Genomic DNA, 21,675 nt, shown 5'->3' with positions numbered 1-21,675 from the left:
CTTCAAAACTGCTCCGATCGGTGTCTTTTATCCCTAAAATGTGGAAGAGAAAATCCAAGTGTCGCCACATTTCAACAGGACAGAGAGAGAGGCTGTGTGTGTTGAGTCTAGTATTTTGAAATTTGACTCTCTAACTCTCGGTTTCTCAGGAGTAGTTTTATTTTGAAAATCCAAAACACTGCACAGCGAAAGTGTTATTTGCTGTGTTAACTTGACACCAAAAATCTTCTGATTGGTCGAGGATCGCGAAGCTGCAACTGACCAATGAACAAGCAGCTCGAGAGGGATATAATCCGGGCTCCCGGCTGTTGTCATTCATTCTTTGATTCTATCTCAAATCATAAGAAAACACGCAAAATGAGTGGCCGAGGAAAAACCGGAGGAAAGGCTCGTGCCAAGGCAAAGACCCGCTCATCTCGTGCTGGACTCCAGTTCCCGGTCGGCCGTGTCCACAGGCTGCTGCGCAAAGGAAACTACGCCCACCGTGTCGGTGCTGGAGCCCCGGTGTATCTGGCGGCGGTGCTCGAGTATCTGACCGCTGAGATCCTGGAGTTGGCTGGAAACGCTGCCCGCGACAACAAGAAGAGCCGCATCATCCCCCGTCACCTGCAGCTGGCCGTCCGCAACGACGAGGAGCTCAACAAGCTGCTGGGCGGAGTCACCATCGCTCAGGGCGGCGTGCTGCCCAACATCCAGGCGGTGCTGCTGCCCAAGAAGACCGAGAAGGCCGCCAAGAAGTAACCTGCTCCAGCTTGTCTCCACAACAAACCAACGGCTCTTTTAAGAGCCACCCACTCACTGACAAAGAGCTCTCCTTTTATCTTTACTAGTTATAAGGTCTCATATTATTACTATCATAAAGCTTTTATAATGCTGTCGGTTTGTACACGAGAACTAACATTTGCTTTGGCACCAATTGGAAAACGACTTTGAGCTATAGATTATTATAGCAGTGATGCTATTAAGTTGCTGCACTTGGTCCCAAATGATCTGTGCTATTGCTTGTATTGTAATACTATTACAAATAACTCTGTAGCTAGACATTTGCTGTTTGTTGCCCACATTATAAGCACATTATATGAGGGATCAGCCAAGCAGCATTTTGGTAAACAAACTGCATCACTGGGTGGCAACGGCAATGGAACCCTATGGAGCATGAGCTTTGGCAGGCTTGTTAGTAGGGCACTTTTGAGGGGGTCCACGGGCACCCCCCTTATTTTTTTTCCTAGTCTGGATTTTTGGCATCCATAGGACCTCTAAAATAAAGATTGTGATGATCCCAAGAAAAAAAACCTGTCCAAAATGTTTTTTTTTCAATGTTTTATTACCCCTATGAGACGTGCAGGATTGCCGGCAGGAATGCGTCTTTCAGGTTTTTAAATGGCTTTATTCGAAAATTATTCAGATACAAGTTATGCAGTCAAAATATCAAAATAATAGTTTTTTTGTTTGTTTTTTACATAGTGCATCAATCAATTCAACCATATAAAATAAATTATAGTTTATGATTCATAAATATTCATATATTTATATATATTATATTTATATATATTATATTCATATATTCAGTTTAGCACCAGATACCTCTTCGTATAACTGAAGGTATTTATTTATTATAATAGTTCCTCTTGATTTTTTATGACTGTGACATCATCGGCATAGGCCAGGACAGTTACCCGGTGTCCACTACTTGTTCTTGTCCCCGAGACTGTCTTTCAGAGACTGTGGCACGCTCACATTTTGAGCTAGGTCAAAGGTAGGGATATCATTTGAAACTGGACAACCTAAGGTTTCCAATGGGGCCAAGCCTGTCATGCTAGCTTGTCGGGAAGGGGGGTAAATAACTAATTATTCAAAGTCAGACCAAATTTTGGCGAGGGAAAAAACGGCCATCACCATTTTCCAAATGGTCCCTTGACCTGTCACCTCAATATATCTGAATGGAGACCACACCAGGGTCCTTCTGTTTGATTATGGTTCAGTCTGGCACCAGATACCTCTTCATATGTCTTAAGGTGTTCGTTTATTATGTCTAGTTCCTTTTGACTTTTTACTATGACCGTGACGTCATTGGCATAAGCCAGAACAGTCACTCGGTCTCCACCACTGGTTCTCGTCCCACTCAGCCTGGTATCCTCCTTAATTATTATTATTATTATTTTGGTAACACTTCATAATACTGTAACACAAAAAATGGGTAGTTACTGAGGAACGAGTAAGGAACAAACCATTAGTTCATGAATAGTTAATGAGTAGTTAATGAGTAGTTGATAGGTAGTTCCTTATTGGTAGTTACTTAAGAACTGACCATTAGTTACCATGTTAACAAACCAGTAAGTAATGATTACTTCCCTAAAAAAAACTTTTTTTCATTTGTTTTCATTCACTAGTTCATTAATAGTTAATTGGTAGTTCCTTAATAGCATTAATGTGGATTTTGTTTGTTTGTTTGTTTTCCTGTTGTTGTTGTTCATCACAGTTTGTCTCAATAAATATCTCATCTGTGTTAGGCACACACATAGGTCTATTCTGGGGGAAGAAAATGTTGGCAATCTGGCTTTTGGGCATTTTGCCTGCATCTTTGTATGTGGATGGATTATTAATTCTCAATGCATTGTCGTATGCCGTCGCTCACATGTTCTGTTTAAAGTATATATAGGGAAATACTTCATATATGTTGATCAGAGTTGTGATTAAAAGGTTCTGTGGGCCCAGAAGATGTTCAGCTGAACTCGAGAGTTGCAATTCTCCCAGCAGCCACAGGGGCATGGATGCCCATAAGAGAACTGGCTGTGTACTAATGAAGGCAACATGTAAAACAACTGGGAGACAAAAAAAAGGGCGGGGGGGGGGGGGGGGGGGGGGGGGTGACCGAGCCCAACTCCCCCGAGGGGAGGCATTACATTACATTACGTCATTTTCTTTTATCCAAAGCGACTTAACACATTTTTGTCAGCAATAGAGCAATCAAATATGCAACACAGTCTATGACAACTACAACTTCTGAAGGAATAGTGGTAAAGTTAAGTTAGTAAGTAGTAGTTTTTTTTTTTTTTTTTTTTTAAGAGAGAGAAAGAAGTTAGTTCAAGAAGGGCCCAGGAGGCGCAACGTGGAGTCCGGCTCCACGAGGAGGCAGAGCGGGTTGTCCACTAATCGCTTTGGATAAAAGAGGTCGGTGGTTCGCTTCCTGCCTCCTCCAGTCTGCATGTCAAAGTGTCCTTGGGCAAGACACTGAACTGAGCCCCAAATTCCTCCTGATGGTGTATGAATGGGTGAATGTACCTACTGATCGTAAAGCGCTATATAAATGCAGGCTATTTGCCATTTACCTAATTTTAGGCCATTTACACACACACACACACACACACACACACACGCACACGCACACGCACACGCACACACACATACACACAAACTAACTATAACCATAACTTTTGTTTCCACTGACTAATTCTTCTGTCCAATTATGGTAAGAAAAGCTTTAGGGAAGGAGAAGATGGCATGTTATTGACTGCAGTAGTGATGGTTGTGGTCTGGATGCTGCCTGCAACTTGCTGATACATTGCTGCAGATATCTACAGAGAGCAGTGCATGGGTAAGTGGGACAACTGCTTTTGTGGTCTGTGGGAGGAAGCAAAAGTTCATGTTCAACAAGAATTGTTTCAACAGACAGGGGGGGGGGTTGTTGGGACCTGTGCGTGGGGCAGGGGAGGGGGGTGTTCCCCATAGAGCTATAGGTGCGTTCCCCCACTTCTCCAGATAGCACTACACCTCTGCTGGTAGGCTGTTAAACTAAACTAGACTAAAAGCTAGACTAAACTAGACTAAAAGCCCTCCATGTTGACTGGTAGGCTGTTTTACTGAAACCCCTCCATATCGACTGGTAGGCTGCAGAACAGAGAGATCATTCTTACCTTCAGCCTACATGATTGATTAATTGATTGATTTTCTTTATTTAAGTGATATGCTTCCAATGAAGCCCAGCCCATATGGGCTTACAGGACACTTTTACTGTTCATCATTTAAACAAGCGATCAAACATAAAACCAACAGGAACATCCTAAATACATACAGTGCAATCATATGAGCATGAAACAACAGCCTGAACCTATGAGCTGAGCTCACCTTCTATTCTAGGCCTTACAAATAAAATGAGCTGTCTTAAATAGGCTACTTCAGTCTTAAACAAACAACCACTCCAACTTCTGGCCATCATCTGCCCAGAAGAGCTCAGGTTTTTGATTTTGCATTTCATCAAATATAAGGACATCCTCAAATCATCATACATTCATTCTCAAATACACTACTGCCGCATGCGCTAGGACGTGTCATCAGTGATGTTATCTGGGGTCGTAAGGTGTTTCGGGTCTGTCAACATCATACACCCTCGCCCAGTAGACCCAGCCGAGGCCAATTAAGACCCCGACTCACGTCCCAGAAGCCGCTACGGATCAGCCTTACTACTCTATCTGCAACGTTGCCCGCGGGAGGGGTAAAAGAGAACCCAATCCGCTGCAATAGAGCTAGTGCTACGCCGCAGTATTGGCCCTTCGGTGCATGGAGGATCTAGGCTCTGTGGGTTTCTCCCGGCCGTGCTCCTCCTTCGTCTCACCAGACCCCCCTCATGTCAAAGGCAATCCAGAGGCTGAAGGGATGCCTCAAGGACGCCTCAAGAGGGCCTGTGCGCTGCACGTCATTTACCTGCGTCGAGCACCTCGCTCTAGCCTGGAGGACCCCAGGCCGCGCCGATCTTGCGCAGATTTTCAGGGGGCTAATCCGTAGCGTTTGTGGATTTCTCCCTCACGAGAGAGCCAAGATGGGGTGCTAATCCCATCCCGTACCGGGTTGCCGTGTCTCCGGCCGTCAACTGTCTCTCCAGCTCGTCACCAAACTATACTTGGTTGTCACCTAGTCTTTCCTAAGTGTCACTGGCCAGAGGCAAGCCAGGATTCTACATTCTCAAATACACTACTGCCGCATGCGCTAGGACGTGTCATCAGTGATGTTATCTGGGGTCGTAAGGTGTTTCGGGTCTGTCAACATCATACACCCTCGCCCAGTAGACCCAGCCGAGGCCAATTAAGACCCCGACTCACGTCCCAGAAGCCACTACGGATCAGCCTTACTACTCTATCTGCAACGTTGCCCGCATGAGGGGTAAAAGAGAACCCAATCCGCTGCAATAGAGCTAGTGCTACGCCACAGTATTGGCCCTTCGGTGCATGGAGGATCTAGGCTCTGTACATACAGAGCATAATAAAACATGAAATGAAACTAATTTTCAACATCCTTTAGCAGACATTGCATATCCTGTTCTCTTCTGGTATAGCTGAGAACCGCCCTACTTCAATGGCAAGAGGCAGGATACCAATTCTCATTTGAGCACATAGTGTAAGGAGCTCTGGTTTCTGGTGAGAGACGAAGTAACATATAGGGCTCAGGACCTAAACGCTGCTTCATCTGAACATATGATCTAAGCTTAGGTTTAGACCATATGTCGTTTGCCCATTTCTCTCTATAATTAAGAGAACATTTTTGTTTCAACATATTAACGTTACAGCAAAGCATGTTGTGAAAAATACATGCCAGGTCTGCCTCTCTAAGAGTAGAACAAATTCCTTTATCCAGGGGTGACTGTGAGCCTTTTCCCAATTGAAGACATTTTTTGTTAAGATACTCTATGGCATATTAATGATGCGGTTCCACAGCCGTATCATTTCTCCCTTTAGTCTAATCTCCACCGGTTCCCAACCCATATCACCCTGTATGGCAAGAGTAGGGGCAAATGCATGTACCCCAGCCCAAGGAAGCATCTTATGGCTCTATTCTGGATGGAATTTACTTTTTTGGCATCCTTGCAACCCCATACTCCAGCTACATACTGTAACAAAAAATAGGACAAACACATGCTCCATAGAGCTGTGAGTATGTGGAATAGCAAATGTCTTTACAAAATTTCACTTTACCTATTATTGCCCCTACAGCTCTCCCTGCAGAGTCTGATAGTATTCCAATCCCAGAATCATAGGGCATAAATTCATCCAGAGTAAAGCCCAAGTATTTGTATCTGTATATTCCAGATGCAGGGTTCCAAATGAGAAATTCTGCAGAGATCTTACAGTAGCCTTTTTTCTGAAGTGCATAATCTGAATTTTACTCTGGTTGAGCATAAGCCTTTTAGAGCACCAGTTATCAATATTCAGCATCTTCTGCAAGGTGTCTCCCGACTCTGACAGGAGAATTATATGATCCGCATAAAGTAAACATCTTCAAATGACATCGTCCAAGTATCTGTATTTGTTTTTGTTTTCTGTTTCTTTTTTTTTCTCCGATGTAATTTTAGCTATCTTATTTGTTAGTTTAGTTTAGTTTAGTTTAGTTTAGTTTATTTCGATCAGAAAGAAAAGGATATTCACAGAATAGAAAAAAAACAGAAAAAAACAAAAGATACATAAGGCTGACCGAAAGGGTTTAGGGCTGAAGCTAACTAGTTCATTATGTATTTTGTGTTGAGTACTGACATTTAATAATTTTGCACTTGCAATTGTACTAATTTGTTTGTATGTTTGGACCCCAGGAAGACTGGTTGCTATGGCACCAGCTAATGGGGATCCTTAATAAAATAAATAAAATAAATCAATTGTACCCCTAAACCAGAAATTTTGATCTCCAGGGCTAGATCATTAACAAAAATGGCAAACAAGTCGCTACTGTGGGCTTCCCCTTTCCAGCCAAAACATCTTGGGGGAGTATGAAACCTGCTGGGGGGCATGGATCACTCACATTTCAGAGCCTTGATAGGGAACCTTTGCCCTTGTTAGAATACAAATGTGCCTTTTTTCTCCCTCTCCCTTTTTTCTTTTTCTTTTACAAAAAACAGCAGCATACTACATGAGGAATAAACTCATAGGTTGAGTCAAAAATAAATGCAGGCCATTTGCCATTTACCAAATTTTAGGCCATTTACACACACACACACACACACACACACACACACACACACACACACACACACACACACACACACACACACACACACACACACACACACACACACACACACACACACACACACACACACAAACTAACTATAACCATCACTTTTGTTTCCACTGACTAATTCTTCTGTCCAATTATGGTAAGAAAAGCTTTAGGGAAGGAGAATATGTCATGTTATTGACTGCAGTAGCGATGGTTGTGGTCTGGATACCTGCAACTTGCTGAGAGTGTATAATATAGTGCTGCAGATATCTACAGAGAGCAGTGCATGGGTAAGTGGGGCAACTGCTTTTGTGGTCTGTGGGAGGAAGCAAAAGTTCATGTTCAACAAGAATTGTTTCAACAGACAGGGGGGGGGGGGGTGTTCCCCATAGAGCTATAGGTGCGTTCCCCCACTTCTCCAGATAGCACTACACCTCTGATTGTCACGTAAATTGCCAGTTAACAATACAACATTAAACCTTACATATGCCCATATATTAGCACAAATCTATATCGTAATAAGGTAGGTTGCAAAACTTTTCCTGTCTGATGGTGGCTGTCCATTCCCTGCCATCTGTATTTTGCTCAATATGTTTCTGAAAAATGGCGATTTCATTCTACTGTTGAAACTGGCAACATTTCCTCTACCATGTAGGAGGAGGCAACAAGCCTGTCCATCTCTGATTTTGATGTTACCTGGTGAAAAGAAAGCTTTTGCAGCTTGCTTGGGGTCGAGGCGGGCGACTCAGCTTGGGTCTGCAACCAGCTTTGTGTTTATAGCATGTTTCCACTGCAGATGCTTTGAGAGGTTTGATGTCTTGTCCTTCCGAGCAACAAAAAGTTGTTGTAGAAGACGGCGCTTGCAATCCAATTATTACTCAGATTGCTGGCAGATTATTACGGAGCATACCGCACTGCGCCTGTGACACGTTGAAAGGAATACATAGTAATACACTAATGGACTGTTAGACGTTTTAAAAACAGTAAATGCATGATCTGTAATAAGATTAAAATACTGTGATAAAGTTTTAAAAGATCATCTCGTCATAAAAAAAACTATAAGATGTCAAAATGGTTAAAAACAGTAAGAATTCATATCCTGTTATCAGGGGTAAAAATGCTAAAAGGCGTTCAATTCATTTGTTTATTTCATCATTTATCTGTTCAAAGTTAAGCTAAAAAGAGTATTATTCAGTGATCTGCAATGTCCCCTTAATCAACTAGCTTGAGATCGATTGCTTTTGTCTCCGCCCACATATCTAGGAGAAGGGCTCTATTTCCTCATTCAGTAAAACGCTGTCACAGAGGAAACACACTCTCATCACTCTCGTGATTATTCTCTCCTTTACAGGTATGTTGTCGCTCTTTCACACTGCTAAGCGGTTGTATTCTGTTCAGAACATGTTTTGAGTGTAAAGAGATGGTGCACGTGACGTTTTGACTGAGTTAAAATAACGTTTGTCGAGTATGGTAAAGTGCTTGTTGTGTTATAGGAGTTTCAGGCCCTGCTGGTTTACAGAGTTCAACCTGTGTTCAGCCCAGTGCTGCCGCCCTGTGGCGGATTCACGCATGCACAGGAGTAAATAGGCTATTTAGCACAGTTGATGGCATTTGTTTATTTGGTGAATTTGATGCAGCTGTGTCAATGCATTTTCCACAGTAGTTTGTTTATTGTTATTTTGTGACTTTTGTACGTTTTCTGAGAGTTTATTTACCACATTTATGCACATCTTATGTACCAGTAACAGTGGGGGAAAATGGGAATTATGTCTCTGATAAATACAAGCTGTAACTTGAACATGATACTGCTATTGCAGCTAATTTGTTGAATGTATATTTGTAAAATGTGTATATGTTTATGATGTTTGATTCAGTAAAACGCTGTCACAGAGGAAACACACACTCATCACTCACGTGATTATTCTCCCCTTTACAGGGGTACAACACGCCCACTTCACTATTTGGTTTGGTTTGGTTTATTTCGGATCAAGAATGCATACAAACCATTTCAAATTTACAATTAATACAATAGTAAAAAAAAGTACACAATATGTAAATCGAAAGTAAAGTATCAGACGTTCTATTTGCGAGGGGCATTTTACAGACCCCATCGCTGTATGTGGCTTTCTCTTATGGTTTACTTTTACATTTCATTTCATTTTATTTTGTCCAATATTCAGATATTCCAGAATTGCATGTTGTGTTAAAATACATATTATTATTTCTATCTCACACTTTTTAGCCTGATTTAATTGTAAAACCGAGTGTAAAAAGTTATGCAAAGCCTTCTGGGAAATTTAACCTGTGGAAGAGGAAAGTGGACGGAGTTCCCAGCATGCCCTGGGGGTACTGTGTTTTTGTGTCAATTGTTTGTTTGTCAATGTGTTTTGGAGGTTAAAATGATTTCTTGTTCTATATGCATGATGTTAGTTATCTGATAAGTTATGTGTCGACTAATAGTGCTGTTCTGCATGCTAATACAAAGTTGAAATATTGGCACCATGGGTGATTCTGCTGTGCAGTTAAATGACCTCTCTGATGGGACACAGGATGTGTTATTAAAACGGAGATCTTTTCTCTCTATACTTATCTTGCTAGTACGCAAGTAATCAGTTTGATTACGGTAGTAACTGTAATGTGATTACTGAACTTAGCTACAGTAGTGCCTTACACTACTCGTTAATTACAAAAGTAATGTGATTACAGTAACCCCAACACTGCTGTTAATATTGTTATGTTAAGCAGCTGGTTTGTGTTGTTTTGACATAGTTATTGTTGTAACCTTTATAAATGTTGTTTACTGTTAATACTGTTGTGTTAAGCAGCTGGTTTGTGTTGATGTTGACATTTTCATCTTCTACGCATCACTTTCTAACGTTACGCACTATTACTCAGCAAACATTTCCTCGATCTGTGTCGATGTTATCGCATCCAATCGACGTCGGTTCAAGACGTGACTTTAATATTATCATTTGCTGGGATGAAAACATCTTAATGAGATGGTGATTTCTTGCGAATCATATTTTAGAGTGTGTATCTGAATAAATACTCACAGGAAGCATTTCTGCCTTTATTTTGACCATTTGCCGACATGAAAATATAAATCTTTGGGGAAAATATTGATACTTTGTTAGCTTGAAAGGGAGGCGATATTGATGTGAAGGCATTTCTGCATCTCTTTACAGAACAGGAGGCACAGTGGCACTCTGGTATGACAATTTGAGATGTCCCTCCTGGCAACACTGATTCTAGACTGACCGGGATGCAGAACTGAGTCTGAAGCAACAGCATCGTGACAAACTGCAGGTGCCAGGTGATCTAAACCACACAGGTACCCTAGTTACATATGAACTATTTGTAATTACACATGAACACCAAATGTAATTACACAGTAATTACCAATAGTTATAAATGATGTTCATATGTAGTTACATTGTAACAGACCTGTAAAATGGAGTGAGTCTGTTCAACTGTAGTTCATATGTAGTTACATTGTAACGGACCTGTAAAGTGGAGTGAGTCTGTTCAACTGTAGTTCATATGTAGTTACATTGTAACGGACCTGTAAAGTGGAGTGAGTCTGTTCAACTGTAGTTCATATGTAGTTACATGGTAACAGACCTGTAAAGTGGAGTGAGTCTATTCAACTGTAGTTCATATGTAGTTACATGGTAACAGACCTGTAAAGTGGAGTGAATGAATGAATGAATGAATGAATATTTTATTTTCGTGTCAGGACAATTACATGACCCATCCCACATGGGATTATCAGACACATCAACATTCAATATTTAACAAAACATAACATTCTGGTATGTTACCCAACCAGAAGCTTTCAGTGCAGCCCAAATTAGAGAATATATATACATGCAGACATAATATGCCTATACATATACATACATATACATTCATACATACCTGCACTGAATACGAAAATAAAACGAAAAAAATAAATAGAAAATAAACTCTACTTTATCAGTTGTACGTCAACCTTCTCCTCCTGTCCCATGCTTTAGAGAGAAATTCAGAGAATGCAAAAATATTATCAAAAAGAAATTCGAGTATTACTCCGTTCTCACTATCTATCATATTTAGCTCAGGAGTATGGACTCTTTTAAACATTGTTTCTCTCAAGTCATGATACAAAGGACAATATAAAATGAAATGAATTTCATTTTCCACCTCATTCAACTCACAATATTCACATATTCTATCCTCCTCAGCTACCCCTCTGTATCTTCCTGTTTCAATATGTAATGGTAGGATGCCACATCTTATCTGTGCACAGAGTGATCTCTGACTTTTTGGCAAATTATACAAAACATATTTTTCACATTTATAGTCTTTTTTAAATAAACAATATGTTCTTAATTTTGGCTTTTGCCAAATTTCTTCAGCCCAGGATTGTAGACATTTAACCCGGATTCGATTTTTAAATTCCTCCACATTCACAGTTTTTCTTTGGAAATAATGGTCTTCCAGACCACATTCCTGTAGTAAGTCATACAGTTCAGAGACCCATTCCCCATCAACAAACAAATCCCAAAAGAAAATATGGCTAGCCACCCTGTTGGGTGGTAAACCCAGCAGCCTGTTCCAAAGACCCACCATACTGGCCTTCCACCTAATTTCACAGGAGTCCCACCCCATATCTCCATTTGAGTCTATTTAACTGTAGTTCATATGTAGTTACATGACACCGGACCTGTAAAGACTGGGCCTGGGACAGAGATTGCTAAAAGCCAGTTGGGGATTCGAACCACTGAACTTCAGATTGCAAAGCTGGCGGCTTTAACCACTCAGCCACGAGGGCTTTCCAACTTTCTTAGTTGAGTTTGGGAGGATAACTGTATGTCAGTCAGATGTAGTTGTCACTTCCTATCTTTGTTATTATAAGCATAGACTTGGGGGAAAATGTTGATACTTTGTTAGTTGTAGCTTGAAAGACAGGCAATATTGATTAATGTGAATGCATTTCTGCAGTGTGACTGTGTGTGACATACAGTCAGTCAGATTTTATTGAATGTAAAAAGGGCTCGTACAGAGTATGGTAAAAAGGCGTTTCAGTTCTCAGCACCGACGGCATGGAATGAGCTCCAGAAGGACCTGAAATTGCAGGAGCTGGTCTCATTAAATGTTTTTAAAACGATGGTTAAAGGTAGGGAGGACGGTGAAAGTTGCAACTGTTTTTTTTCTTCATAGTTTAACTTGCTTTTATGAATCACTGAATGTGTGTGTGTACCATGTAGTGTTGTAATGTTATAAGATGTTTGTTGTGGCGTCTGCAACTTGTGTAAATTGTATGCTGCTTTTCTTGGCCAGGTCCCTCTTGAAAAAGAGATTCTTAATCTCAATGAGGCTAACCTGGATAAATAAAGGTTAAATTAAAATTAAAAATTAAAAAAGTTATCCTCTTAAACTCCACCATGAAATTTGGAAAGCCCTCGTGGCTGAGTGGTTAAAGCCGCTTGCTTTGCAATCAGAAGTTCAGTGGTTCAAATCCACCACTGGGTTTTAGCAATCTCTGTCCCAGCCGGGAGCTTCTTTACAGGTCCGGTACCATGTAACTACATATGACCTACAGTTGAAAAGATTCACTCCACTTTACAGGTCCGGTACCATGTAACTACATCTACAGTTGAAAAGATTCACTCCACTTTACAGGTCCGGTACCATGTAACTACATATGAACTACAGTTGAACAGACTCACTCCACTTTACAGGTCCGGTACCATGTAACTACATATGAACTACAGTTGAACAGTCTCACTCCACTTTACAGGTCCGGTACCATGTAACTACATATGAACTACAGTTGAACGGTCTCACTCCACTTTACAGGTCTGTTACAATGTAACTACATATGAACTACAGTTGAACAGACTCACTCCATTTTACAGGTCTGTTACAATGTAACTACATATGAACTACAGTTGAACAGACTCATTCCATTTTACAGGTCTGTTACAATGTAACTACATATGAACGTAATTTAGAACTATTGGTAATTACTGTGTAATTATATTTGGTGTTCATGTGTAATTACAAATACCGTAAATTTCGGACTATAAGCCGCGGCTTTTTCCCCGTTTTTTGGCCCTGCGGCTTATATAACGGTGCGGCTTATCTATGGATTTTTTCGGAAAAAAAAACAAAAACAAAACGGAATTCTCTCTTTTTTAGCACTCTTTCTAACTATAAATCCACTTCTGTTTTAATTTCCTCTCTTGCCCTCTTTTCACCACACCGCGGACACTGTGTGCACTGTAAAAAAAAACACAGGTGGTGTTGTGTTATGTTGTTTTGTTGAAATGTTAATAAATGGGAGCTTCCTCAAACAGCCATCTCTTTCCCGACAATCCCCTCTGTGCATGAACCCTTACATATGGTAATTAAACATTAAAACACAATTAAAAAAAAAAAAACATTAAAACACCTGCGGCTTATAGTCCGGTGCGGCTTATATATGTAACAAACAGGCAATTTTGCTGCTGCGGCTTATACTCCGGTGCGGCTTATAGTGCGGAAATTACGGTAGTTCATATGTAACTAGGGTACCTGTAAAATAAAGGGTTACCACAGATTGTATACCAGAGACCATTATGTTATTGTAACAGACTGTATACCAGAGACCATTATGTTATTGTAACAGACTGTATACCAGAGACCATTATGTTATTGTAACAGACTGTATACCAGAGACCATTATGTTATTGTAACAGACTGTATACTTAACCCTGAGTTATCTGTCCACCCACTCTATATGAACAGCCAACACACCATCGAGGATAGTTTGAGACAAACCTTCTCAAGATTCCGCCTGTCATCCCACCGGTTGCGCATTGAACTGGGAAGGTGGAGCCGCACACCCCGAGAACAGCGTGTGTGCTGGTGTGGCACTGGAATCCAGGACGAACAACACCTTCTCTTGTGCCCCCAGACCCAGGATATCCGCGACAGTTTTGATTGTCAGTCTACTGACCTACAGGTATTATTTCAAAATATGGACAAGAAAATGCTATCTATGCTGAGTAAATGCTTAGCTATCTTGGAACGTGAACAAACATCTTAGTTTTATGTATCTGTTATGTGATTGGACCCATTGTTTTTATTTTTCGTATTTTATATGATTATTTTAATAGTTTGTGTGAATATTTCTATGGTTGTCAATAAACTAACTAACTAACTATACCAGAGACCATTATCTTATGGTAACAGACTGTATACCAGAGACCATTATGTTATGGTAACAGACTGTATACCAGAGACCATTATGTTATTGTAACAGACTGTATACCAGAGACCATTATGTTACTGTAACAGACTGTATACCAGAGACCATTATGTTATGGTAACAGACTGTATACCAGAGACCATTATGTTATTGTAACAGACTGTATACCAGAGACCATTATGTTATTGTAACAGACTATATACCAGAGACCATTATGTTATTGTAACAGACTATATACCAGAGACCATTATGTTATTGTAACAGACTGTATACCAGATACCATTATGTTATTGTAACAGACTATATACCAGAGACCATTATGTTGTTGTAACAGACTGTATACCAGAGACCATTATGTTATTGTAACAGACTATATACCAGAGACCATTATGTTATTGTAACAGACTGTATACCAGAGACCATTATGTTATTGTAACAGACTGTATACCAGATACCATTATGTTATTGTAACAGACTATATACCAGAGACCATTATGTTGTTGTAACAGACTGTATACCAGAGACCATTATGTTGTTGTAACAGACTGTATACCAGAGACCATTATGTTATTGTAACAGACTGTATACCAGAGACCATTATGTTATTGTAACAGACTGTATACCAGAGACCATTATGTTGTTGTAACAGACTGTATACCAGAGACCATTATGTTATTGTAACAGACTGTATACCAGAGACCATTATGTTATTGTAACAGACTGTATACCAGAGACCATTATGTTATTGTAACAGACTGTATACCAGAGACCATTATGTTGTTGTAACAGACTGTATACCAGAGACCATTATGTTATTGTAACAGACTGTATACCAGAGACCATTATGTTACTGTAACAGACTGTATACCAGAGACCATTATGTTATGGTAACAGACTGTATACCAGAGACCATTATGTTATTGTAACAGACTGTATACCAGAGACCATTATGTTATTGTAACAGACTATATACCAGAGACCATTATGTTATTGTAACAGACTATATACCAGAGACCATTATGTTATTGTAACAGACTGTATACCAGATACCATTATGTTATTGTAACAGACTATATACCAGAGACCATTATGTTGTTGTAACAGACTGTATACCAGAGACCATTATGTTATTGTAACAGACTATATACCAGAGACCATTATGTTATTGTAACAGACTGTATACCAGAGACCATTATGTTATTGTAACAGACTGTATACCAGATACCATTATGTTATTGTAACAGACTATATACCAGAGACCATTATGTTGTTGTAACAGACTGTATACCAGAGACCATTATGTTGTTGTAACAGACTGTATACCAGAGACCATTATGTTATTGTAACAGACTGTATACCAGAGACCATTATGTTATTGTAACAGACTGTATACCAGAGACCATTATGTTGTTGTAACAGACTGTATACCAGAGACCATTATGTTATTGTAACAGACTGTATACCAGAGACCATTATGTTATTGTAACAGACTGTATACCAGAGACCATTATGTTATTGTAACAGACTGTATACCAGAGACCATTATGTTGTTGTAACAGACTGTATACCAGAGACCATTATGTTATTGTAACAGACTGTATACCAGAGACCATTATGTTATTGTAACAGACTGTATACCAGAGACCATTATGTTGTTGTAACAGACTGTATACCAGAGACCATTATGTTATTGTAACAGACTGTATACCAGAGACCATTATGTTATTGTAACAGACTGTATACCAGAGACCATTATGTTATGGTAACAGACTGTAAGCGTTCCAGCTGCACAACACTGTAATGTAGGCTATTGGGTGACATCAGACAACTGATTCTCCGTGAAGTCAGGGCAGATTTCTTCCCCCGAATTTACACGTCGGGACGACTTTGAGTGGTGTTCCAGTGTACTTTCTCTAGTAGGAGAACAGAAAATCCCAGCGTCCGAGTTGTCTGGAATGCAGCTTTAGTCCTGTCTGTGTGTCTTTGTCTTTCATACTGAACAGTTCAGATGCAGCCAGGGATGCTCTGTATAGGTTAGGCAGGCATAAACTTTATATAGGCAGACAGAACGTCCGTTACATAATGTCACTATATACTGCAAAGGCTTGAATCAATGGACCATAGCCTCAATCAACATTGTGACAACATTATTTTTATTTTGATGAATTTGAATGTCGTGGGTCCCTAGATTTTTGCGATGTCAAAATAGGGTCACGAGCCAAAAAAGGTTGGGAACCCCTGCGCTATATAAATCCAATCAATTGAATCACTGGTCCACATTACTGGTTTATTGTGTATTAATTCCTCTGCGATTTTAATACTGGTGTATGGGTTTTATCTAGGGCTGTCAATCGATTAAAATATTTAATCGCGATTAATCGCATGATTGTCCATAGTTAATCGTGATTAATCGCAAATTAATCACATAATTTTTTATCTGTTCTAAATCTACCTTAAACCGAGGTACCTTAAACATGGGTGCTTTGTGCAAAGATGCACTGTTGTATTAATATGGGTAGTAGCTATTATCATTAGTATGGGTAAGTATTTGGCCATTGGTATATTGTTATTATCAGTGTTGGGGGTAACTCATTACAAAAGTAACATATTACATGTAATATATTACTTTTAGCAGTAACTCAGTAATATAACTTATTACTTATAGGATTTCAGTAATATTATACCAGTTACTTTGTCAAGTAACTCAAGTTACAAATTGAGTTACATTTTATTAAATACATTACATTAAAAAAAAAATTGTTTTTACATATTTAAAAAAGATACAATCATTTCCTAATCAAACTGTGTTTTTATGCAAATAACCACTGTAGATGACAATAACAAAGGAAAATAATAACATTTAGAATTTTGGACAGTTTACACTGACTTCAAGGCGGTTGAAATTATTTTTCGGAATGGTCCCGGGGCGGCGATTAGGGATGGGCATTTTAAGCAATTTAAATACTCGAGTACTCTCCTTCTATTATGAACGAGTACTCGAGTACTTGCGTGGAGGGGGGGGCGGGGGGTCTGTGTGATTACTATGGTAATGACGGAGCAGGGGTAATCTGCTGTGTGTGGGGCTGTTCACACATAACGTTTGCATTTTTGCATGGAGAAAGCGCTACCTGGAGCATGTGAGGAGAGGGACTGACTGACTGTGATATTAGGTGAGGTGACGCTCAGCTAACGTCTAAAGCCTACCTCAGACAGCATCTCCGATGGTTGGATGGATGGCATTAGCGCTTCGGAGCGGACAATATTGTTGTGAAACAAGCGAAGGCTCAATTCCAATACATGTCCATTGTCCAGTATCATCAATTTTACTTACACTAACGTAAATCCACGGATTACAAGGTCCGGTGTTCTGCCAAAAAGTGAAAACTGACCACTGACCAGTGTGATTAACGTTACAGCTGCAGCTAAATAGTGATCACCATGAAACGATTGTCTCCCAAAAAGCGATTCTTTCTCCACATTTCTTGTGACTAACGTTATGGGAAACGACAGTGTAGTCAGTAAACTACTGCAAAGTTTTGAATGAGTTTTATCGGGCGTGCGCTATGAAGAAGCGTGCATCTGTCTCCTTCGGGAGCATATCTTCAGCCACCATTTTCGGGATAAGCTGGAAAACTTCCGGTTAAAACTTTCAAAATAATGTTACTTAAACAAAAGTAAATAGCTTATTTATGCACGTTGGAGGAGAAAAGGGTATTTCAACGAACGAAGCAGCAAACCTTGTATCAAAATACTCGTGATGTTATATGGCGTGAAACTATGGCTGTAACGCATTACTCAAAGTAGATAAGGTTACAACTTGCGTTACAATAAGCCGACTTGTGGCTGACTTGACGCCCGTGCAGTTCATGCTGGCAGATCCACATAACGATGCATGCGTAGATTTAGACCATTTTTAAAGGGGTGGGGAGTGGGGCGAGTACCTGGACAGCGCAAACGTTACTCGAGTACTGACGTTATGAACGAGCACTCGAGTACCCGAGTACTCGCGCCCATCCCTAGCGGCGATGTCATTCTGCTGCTGCTGTTGTTTTGGTAAAAGTAATGCAAAAGTAGTGTAATAAGTAACGAGTTACTCTACACATAAAGTAATATTGGAAAGTAACTTATTACTTTCAAATGAAAGTAACTAGTAATATGTAGTATATTACATTTTGAAAGTAACTTGCCCAACACTGGTTATTATTGCTACTAGTTACTGGGAATACACATCTCTAAGGCTGCACTGTGTAAGTTAACCATGCTATCCAGGAGCAGCTGCGTGCCAGCTCTCTCTCCCCCTCTCCTCTCGCTTTCTCTCTCGGTCTCTCTCTCCCGCTCTCCGTTGGTCTCTCTCTGACTCTGGTCTGATCCCCCTCCCGTCTTTCTCACTGTCTGTCTGTCTCGCTCGCTTTCTCTGCCTCTCTCTCTAGTCTCTCCCTCTCTCCCCCCCGCTCTCCGTGTGTGTGTGTGTGTGTGTGTGTGTGTGTGTGCGTGCGTGCGTGTGTGCAACGGTCTGATCGTGCTGAGGCTCTCTGTCTTTCTCTCCCTCACCCAAAATAAGGTAAAAGTAAAGTCCCAACGATTGTCAAACACCTGAGTGTGTGAAATTTGTTCTCCGCATTTGACCCATCCCCTGTGGGAGCGGTGAGCAGCAGCGCCGCCGCTCGGGAATCATTTGGTGATCTAACCCCCCAATTCCATCCCTTTGATGCTGAGTGCCAAGCAGGGAGGCAAATGGGTCCCATTTTTATAGTCTTATGTATAACTCGGCCGGGGATCGAACTCACAACCTCCCAGTCTCAGGGCGGACACTCAAACCACAAGGCCACTGAGCTGGTGACAAAATGCGGGACACTTTCTAAATTTTAAGCTGAACTTGCCATTATACCCATTTTCTTCCTCCTTTTCTGCTCACGGAGATTTCTTTCTGCTTGCTATCAACGTTACTGCTTCCTGATTTCCCAAACTACGGGTCGGACCAAGGCTCAAACATCACAGAAAGTGCATGCGTTAATCGCGCGTTTAAAAAAATAGTGGCGTTAAACGGAATTTGCATGAACGCGTTATTATCTCGTTAACTTTGACAGCCCTAGTTTGATCTATTCATTGTGTATTTTTTAACATCTGTCACAAATAAATAAATAAATTCATAAATGCCATAACATGCTGCGCCCATGGCGCATCGTCTCCAGAGTCTCCACCCTAGAAACCGAGTGTTCGCAGCGCACGAGTTTGCTGATTTTAAGAAGTGAATTATATGAGATGTCTGTTGGACAGCAGCACTTTTACTGTATTTCAAATCACATGAATAAAAACCTTAATATTTCTTCAGTAGGTTTTAGTCTTCAGAGAACTATTTGGATCCTACAATCACTGCTTCAGCTACATTATTCTTATTAGTATGATTGTTTTTGTGGGTGTTCCCCGTCTTACCTTCTGTCTCTGTTTGATGATGTCAGAGGTGATTGGCAGAGAAGAAGACACATCTGGCAGAGGAGGAGAGGAACACTGTCAAGATGAATTCTTCAGAAGAGGTGAGACAAAAATATCACTGTTGTATCAGTGATGTTGCAACACACACACACACTCACTCACTCACTCACTCACACACACACACACACACACACACACACACACACACACACACACACACACACACACACACACACACACACACACACACTCTGTCCTGATTCTGTCTTTATATATTTTTATGGAAACAGAAAGACACCAGTGGACCCAGACGTCACCGCTGTGATCAGTGTGACAAAACATTCACAAGACTTCAGCTGTTAAAGCAACATCAGAGAGTTCACTCAGGAGAGAAGCCTTACTCCTGTCAGGAGTGTGGGAGCTGTTTCAGTCGGTTAGGTAGCCTAACAAGACATAAACTCATCCACACTGGAGTTAAACCCTACAGCTGTGACCAATGTGGGAGCAGGTTCAGTGAGTTAGGTCACCTAAAAACACATCAACGCATCCACACTGGACTTAAACCCTACAGCTGTGACCAATGTGGGAGCAGGTTCAGTCAGTTAGGTCACCTAACAAGACATAAACGCATCCACACTGGGGTTAAACCCTACAGCTGTGACCAATGTGGGAGCAGGTTCAGTCGGTTAGGTAGCCTAACAACACATAAACGCATCCACACTGGAGTTAAACCCTACAGCTGTGACCAATGTGGGAGCAGGTTCAGTAAGTTAGGTAACCTAACATCACATAAACTCATCCACACAGGAGTTAAACCCTACAGCTGTGACCAATGTGGGAGCAGGTTCAGTCAGTTAGGTAACCTAACATCACATAAACGCATCCACACTGGAGTTAAACCCTACAGCTGTGACCAATGTGGGAGCAGGTTCAGTCACTCAAGTCACCTAACAACACATAAACGCATCCACACTGGAGTTAAACCCTACAGCTGTGACCAATGTGGGAGCAGGTTCAGTCGGTTAGATAGCCTAACAACACATAAACGCATCCACACTGGAGTTAAACCCTACAGCTGTGACCAATGTGGGAGCAGGTTCAGTGAGTTAGGTAGCCTAACAAAACATAAACGCATCCACACTGGAGTTAAACCCTACAGCTGTGACCAATGTGGGAGCAGGTTCAGTCTGTTAGGTAGCCTAACAACACATAAACGCATCCACAGTGGAGTTAAACCCTACAGCTGTGACCAATGTGGGAGCAGGTTCAGTGAGTTAGGTCACCTAACAAGACATAAACGCATCCACACTGGAGTTAAACCCTACAGCTGTGACCAATGTGGGAGCAGGTTCAGTCGGTTAGGTAGCCTAACAACACATAAACGCATCCACACTGGAGTTAAACCCTACAGCTGTGACCAATGTGGGAGCAGGTTCAGTGAGTTAGGTAACCTAACATCACATAAACGCATCCACACTGGAGTTAAACCCTACAGCTGTGACCAATGTGGGAGCAGGTTCAGTCAGTTGGCTCACCTAACAACACATAAACTCATCCACACTGGAGTTAAACCCTACTACTGTGTCCGCTGTAAGAAAGTGTTCAGACACTCAAATACTCTGAAGAAACACCGCTGCATCTAATCAAAGCAAAGTCGTCCTTCAAGGTGAAGCCGCGGTCAGCCAAGATCTGAAACAAAGGAAGAAGAAATAAACAACAATTAAACAAATGAAAGAACAAGACAAAAAGACCAACAATATCTTTGTGCTGTGGTGATGGATATTGTTGGTCAGCTGTAGACCGGCCACCTTGTTCCGATATTGATGTTATTTATGTTGCTGAGTTGCTGAATGAATTGTGTTGGCCTCTAATTGCCTGTTGAGGCTCAAATAAACTATTTTTGAATTGAATTGAGTTTATTGTAATTATCTATCTTGTCATATTGCTGAATGCTACAATATTGAAGTAAACAGTGTTTAGATTATGAAGTAAATGGTAAATGGACTGCATTTATATAGCGCTTTTAT

General features: G+C 40.8%; 1 long non-coding RNA gene and 1 pseudogene across 2 annotated transcripts; both read left to right on the top strand.

Moving 5' to 3' along the window:
• Window positions 1–357: 357 nt before the first annotated feature.
• On the top strand, window positions 358–954 carry LOC310786317 (histone H2A pseudogene; annotated as a pseudogene). The gene has a single exon. The product of its transcript is annotated as a histone H2A pseudogene (transcript).
• A 7,323-nt stretch (window positions 955–8,277) lies between these two features.
• On the top strand, window positions 8,278–20,711 carry LOC310786376. Its single transcript, XR_014553210.1, has 5 exons — window positions 8,278–8,332; window positions 10,172–10,312; window positions 13,753–13,969; window positions 19,675–19,749; window positions 19,939–20,711. It is a non-coding gene; the product is annotated as an uncharacterized lncRNA (long non-coding RNA).
• The last annotated feature ends 964 nt before the right edge of the window (window positions 20,712–21,675 follow it).

The sequence above is a fragment of the Poromitra crassiceps genome, assembly GCF_964638095.1.
Source record: "Poromitra crassiceps genome assembly, chromosome: 12".
Lineage (NCBI taxonomy): Eukaryota > Metazoa > Chordata > Actinopteri > Beryciformes > Melamphaidae > Poromitra > Poromitra crassiceps.
This window is presented reverse-complemented; position numbering and strand designations above follow the sequence as displayed.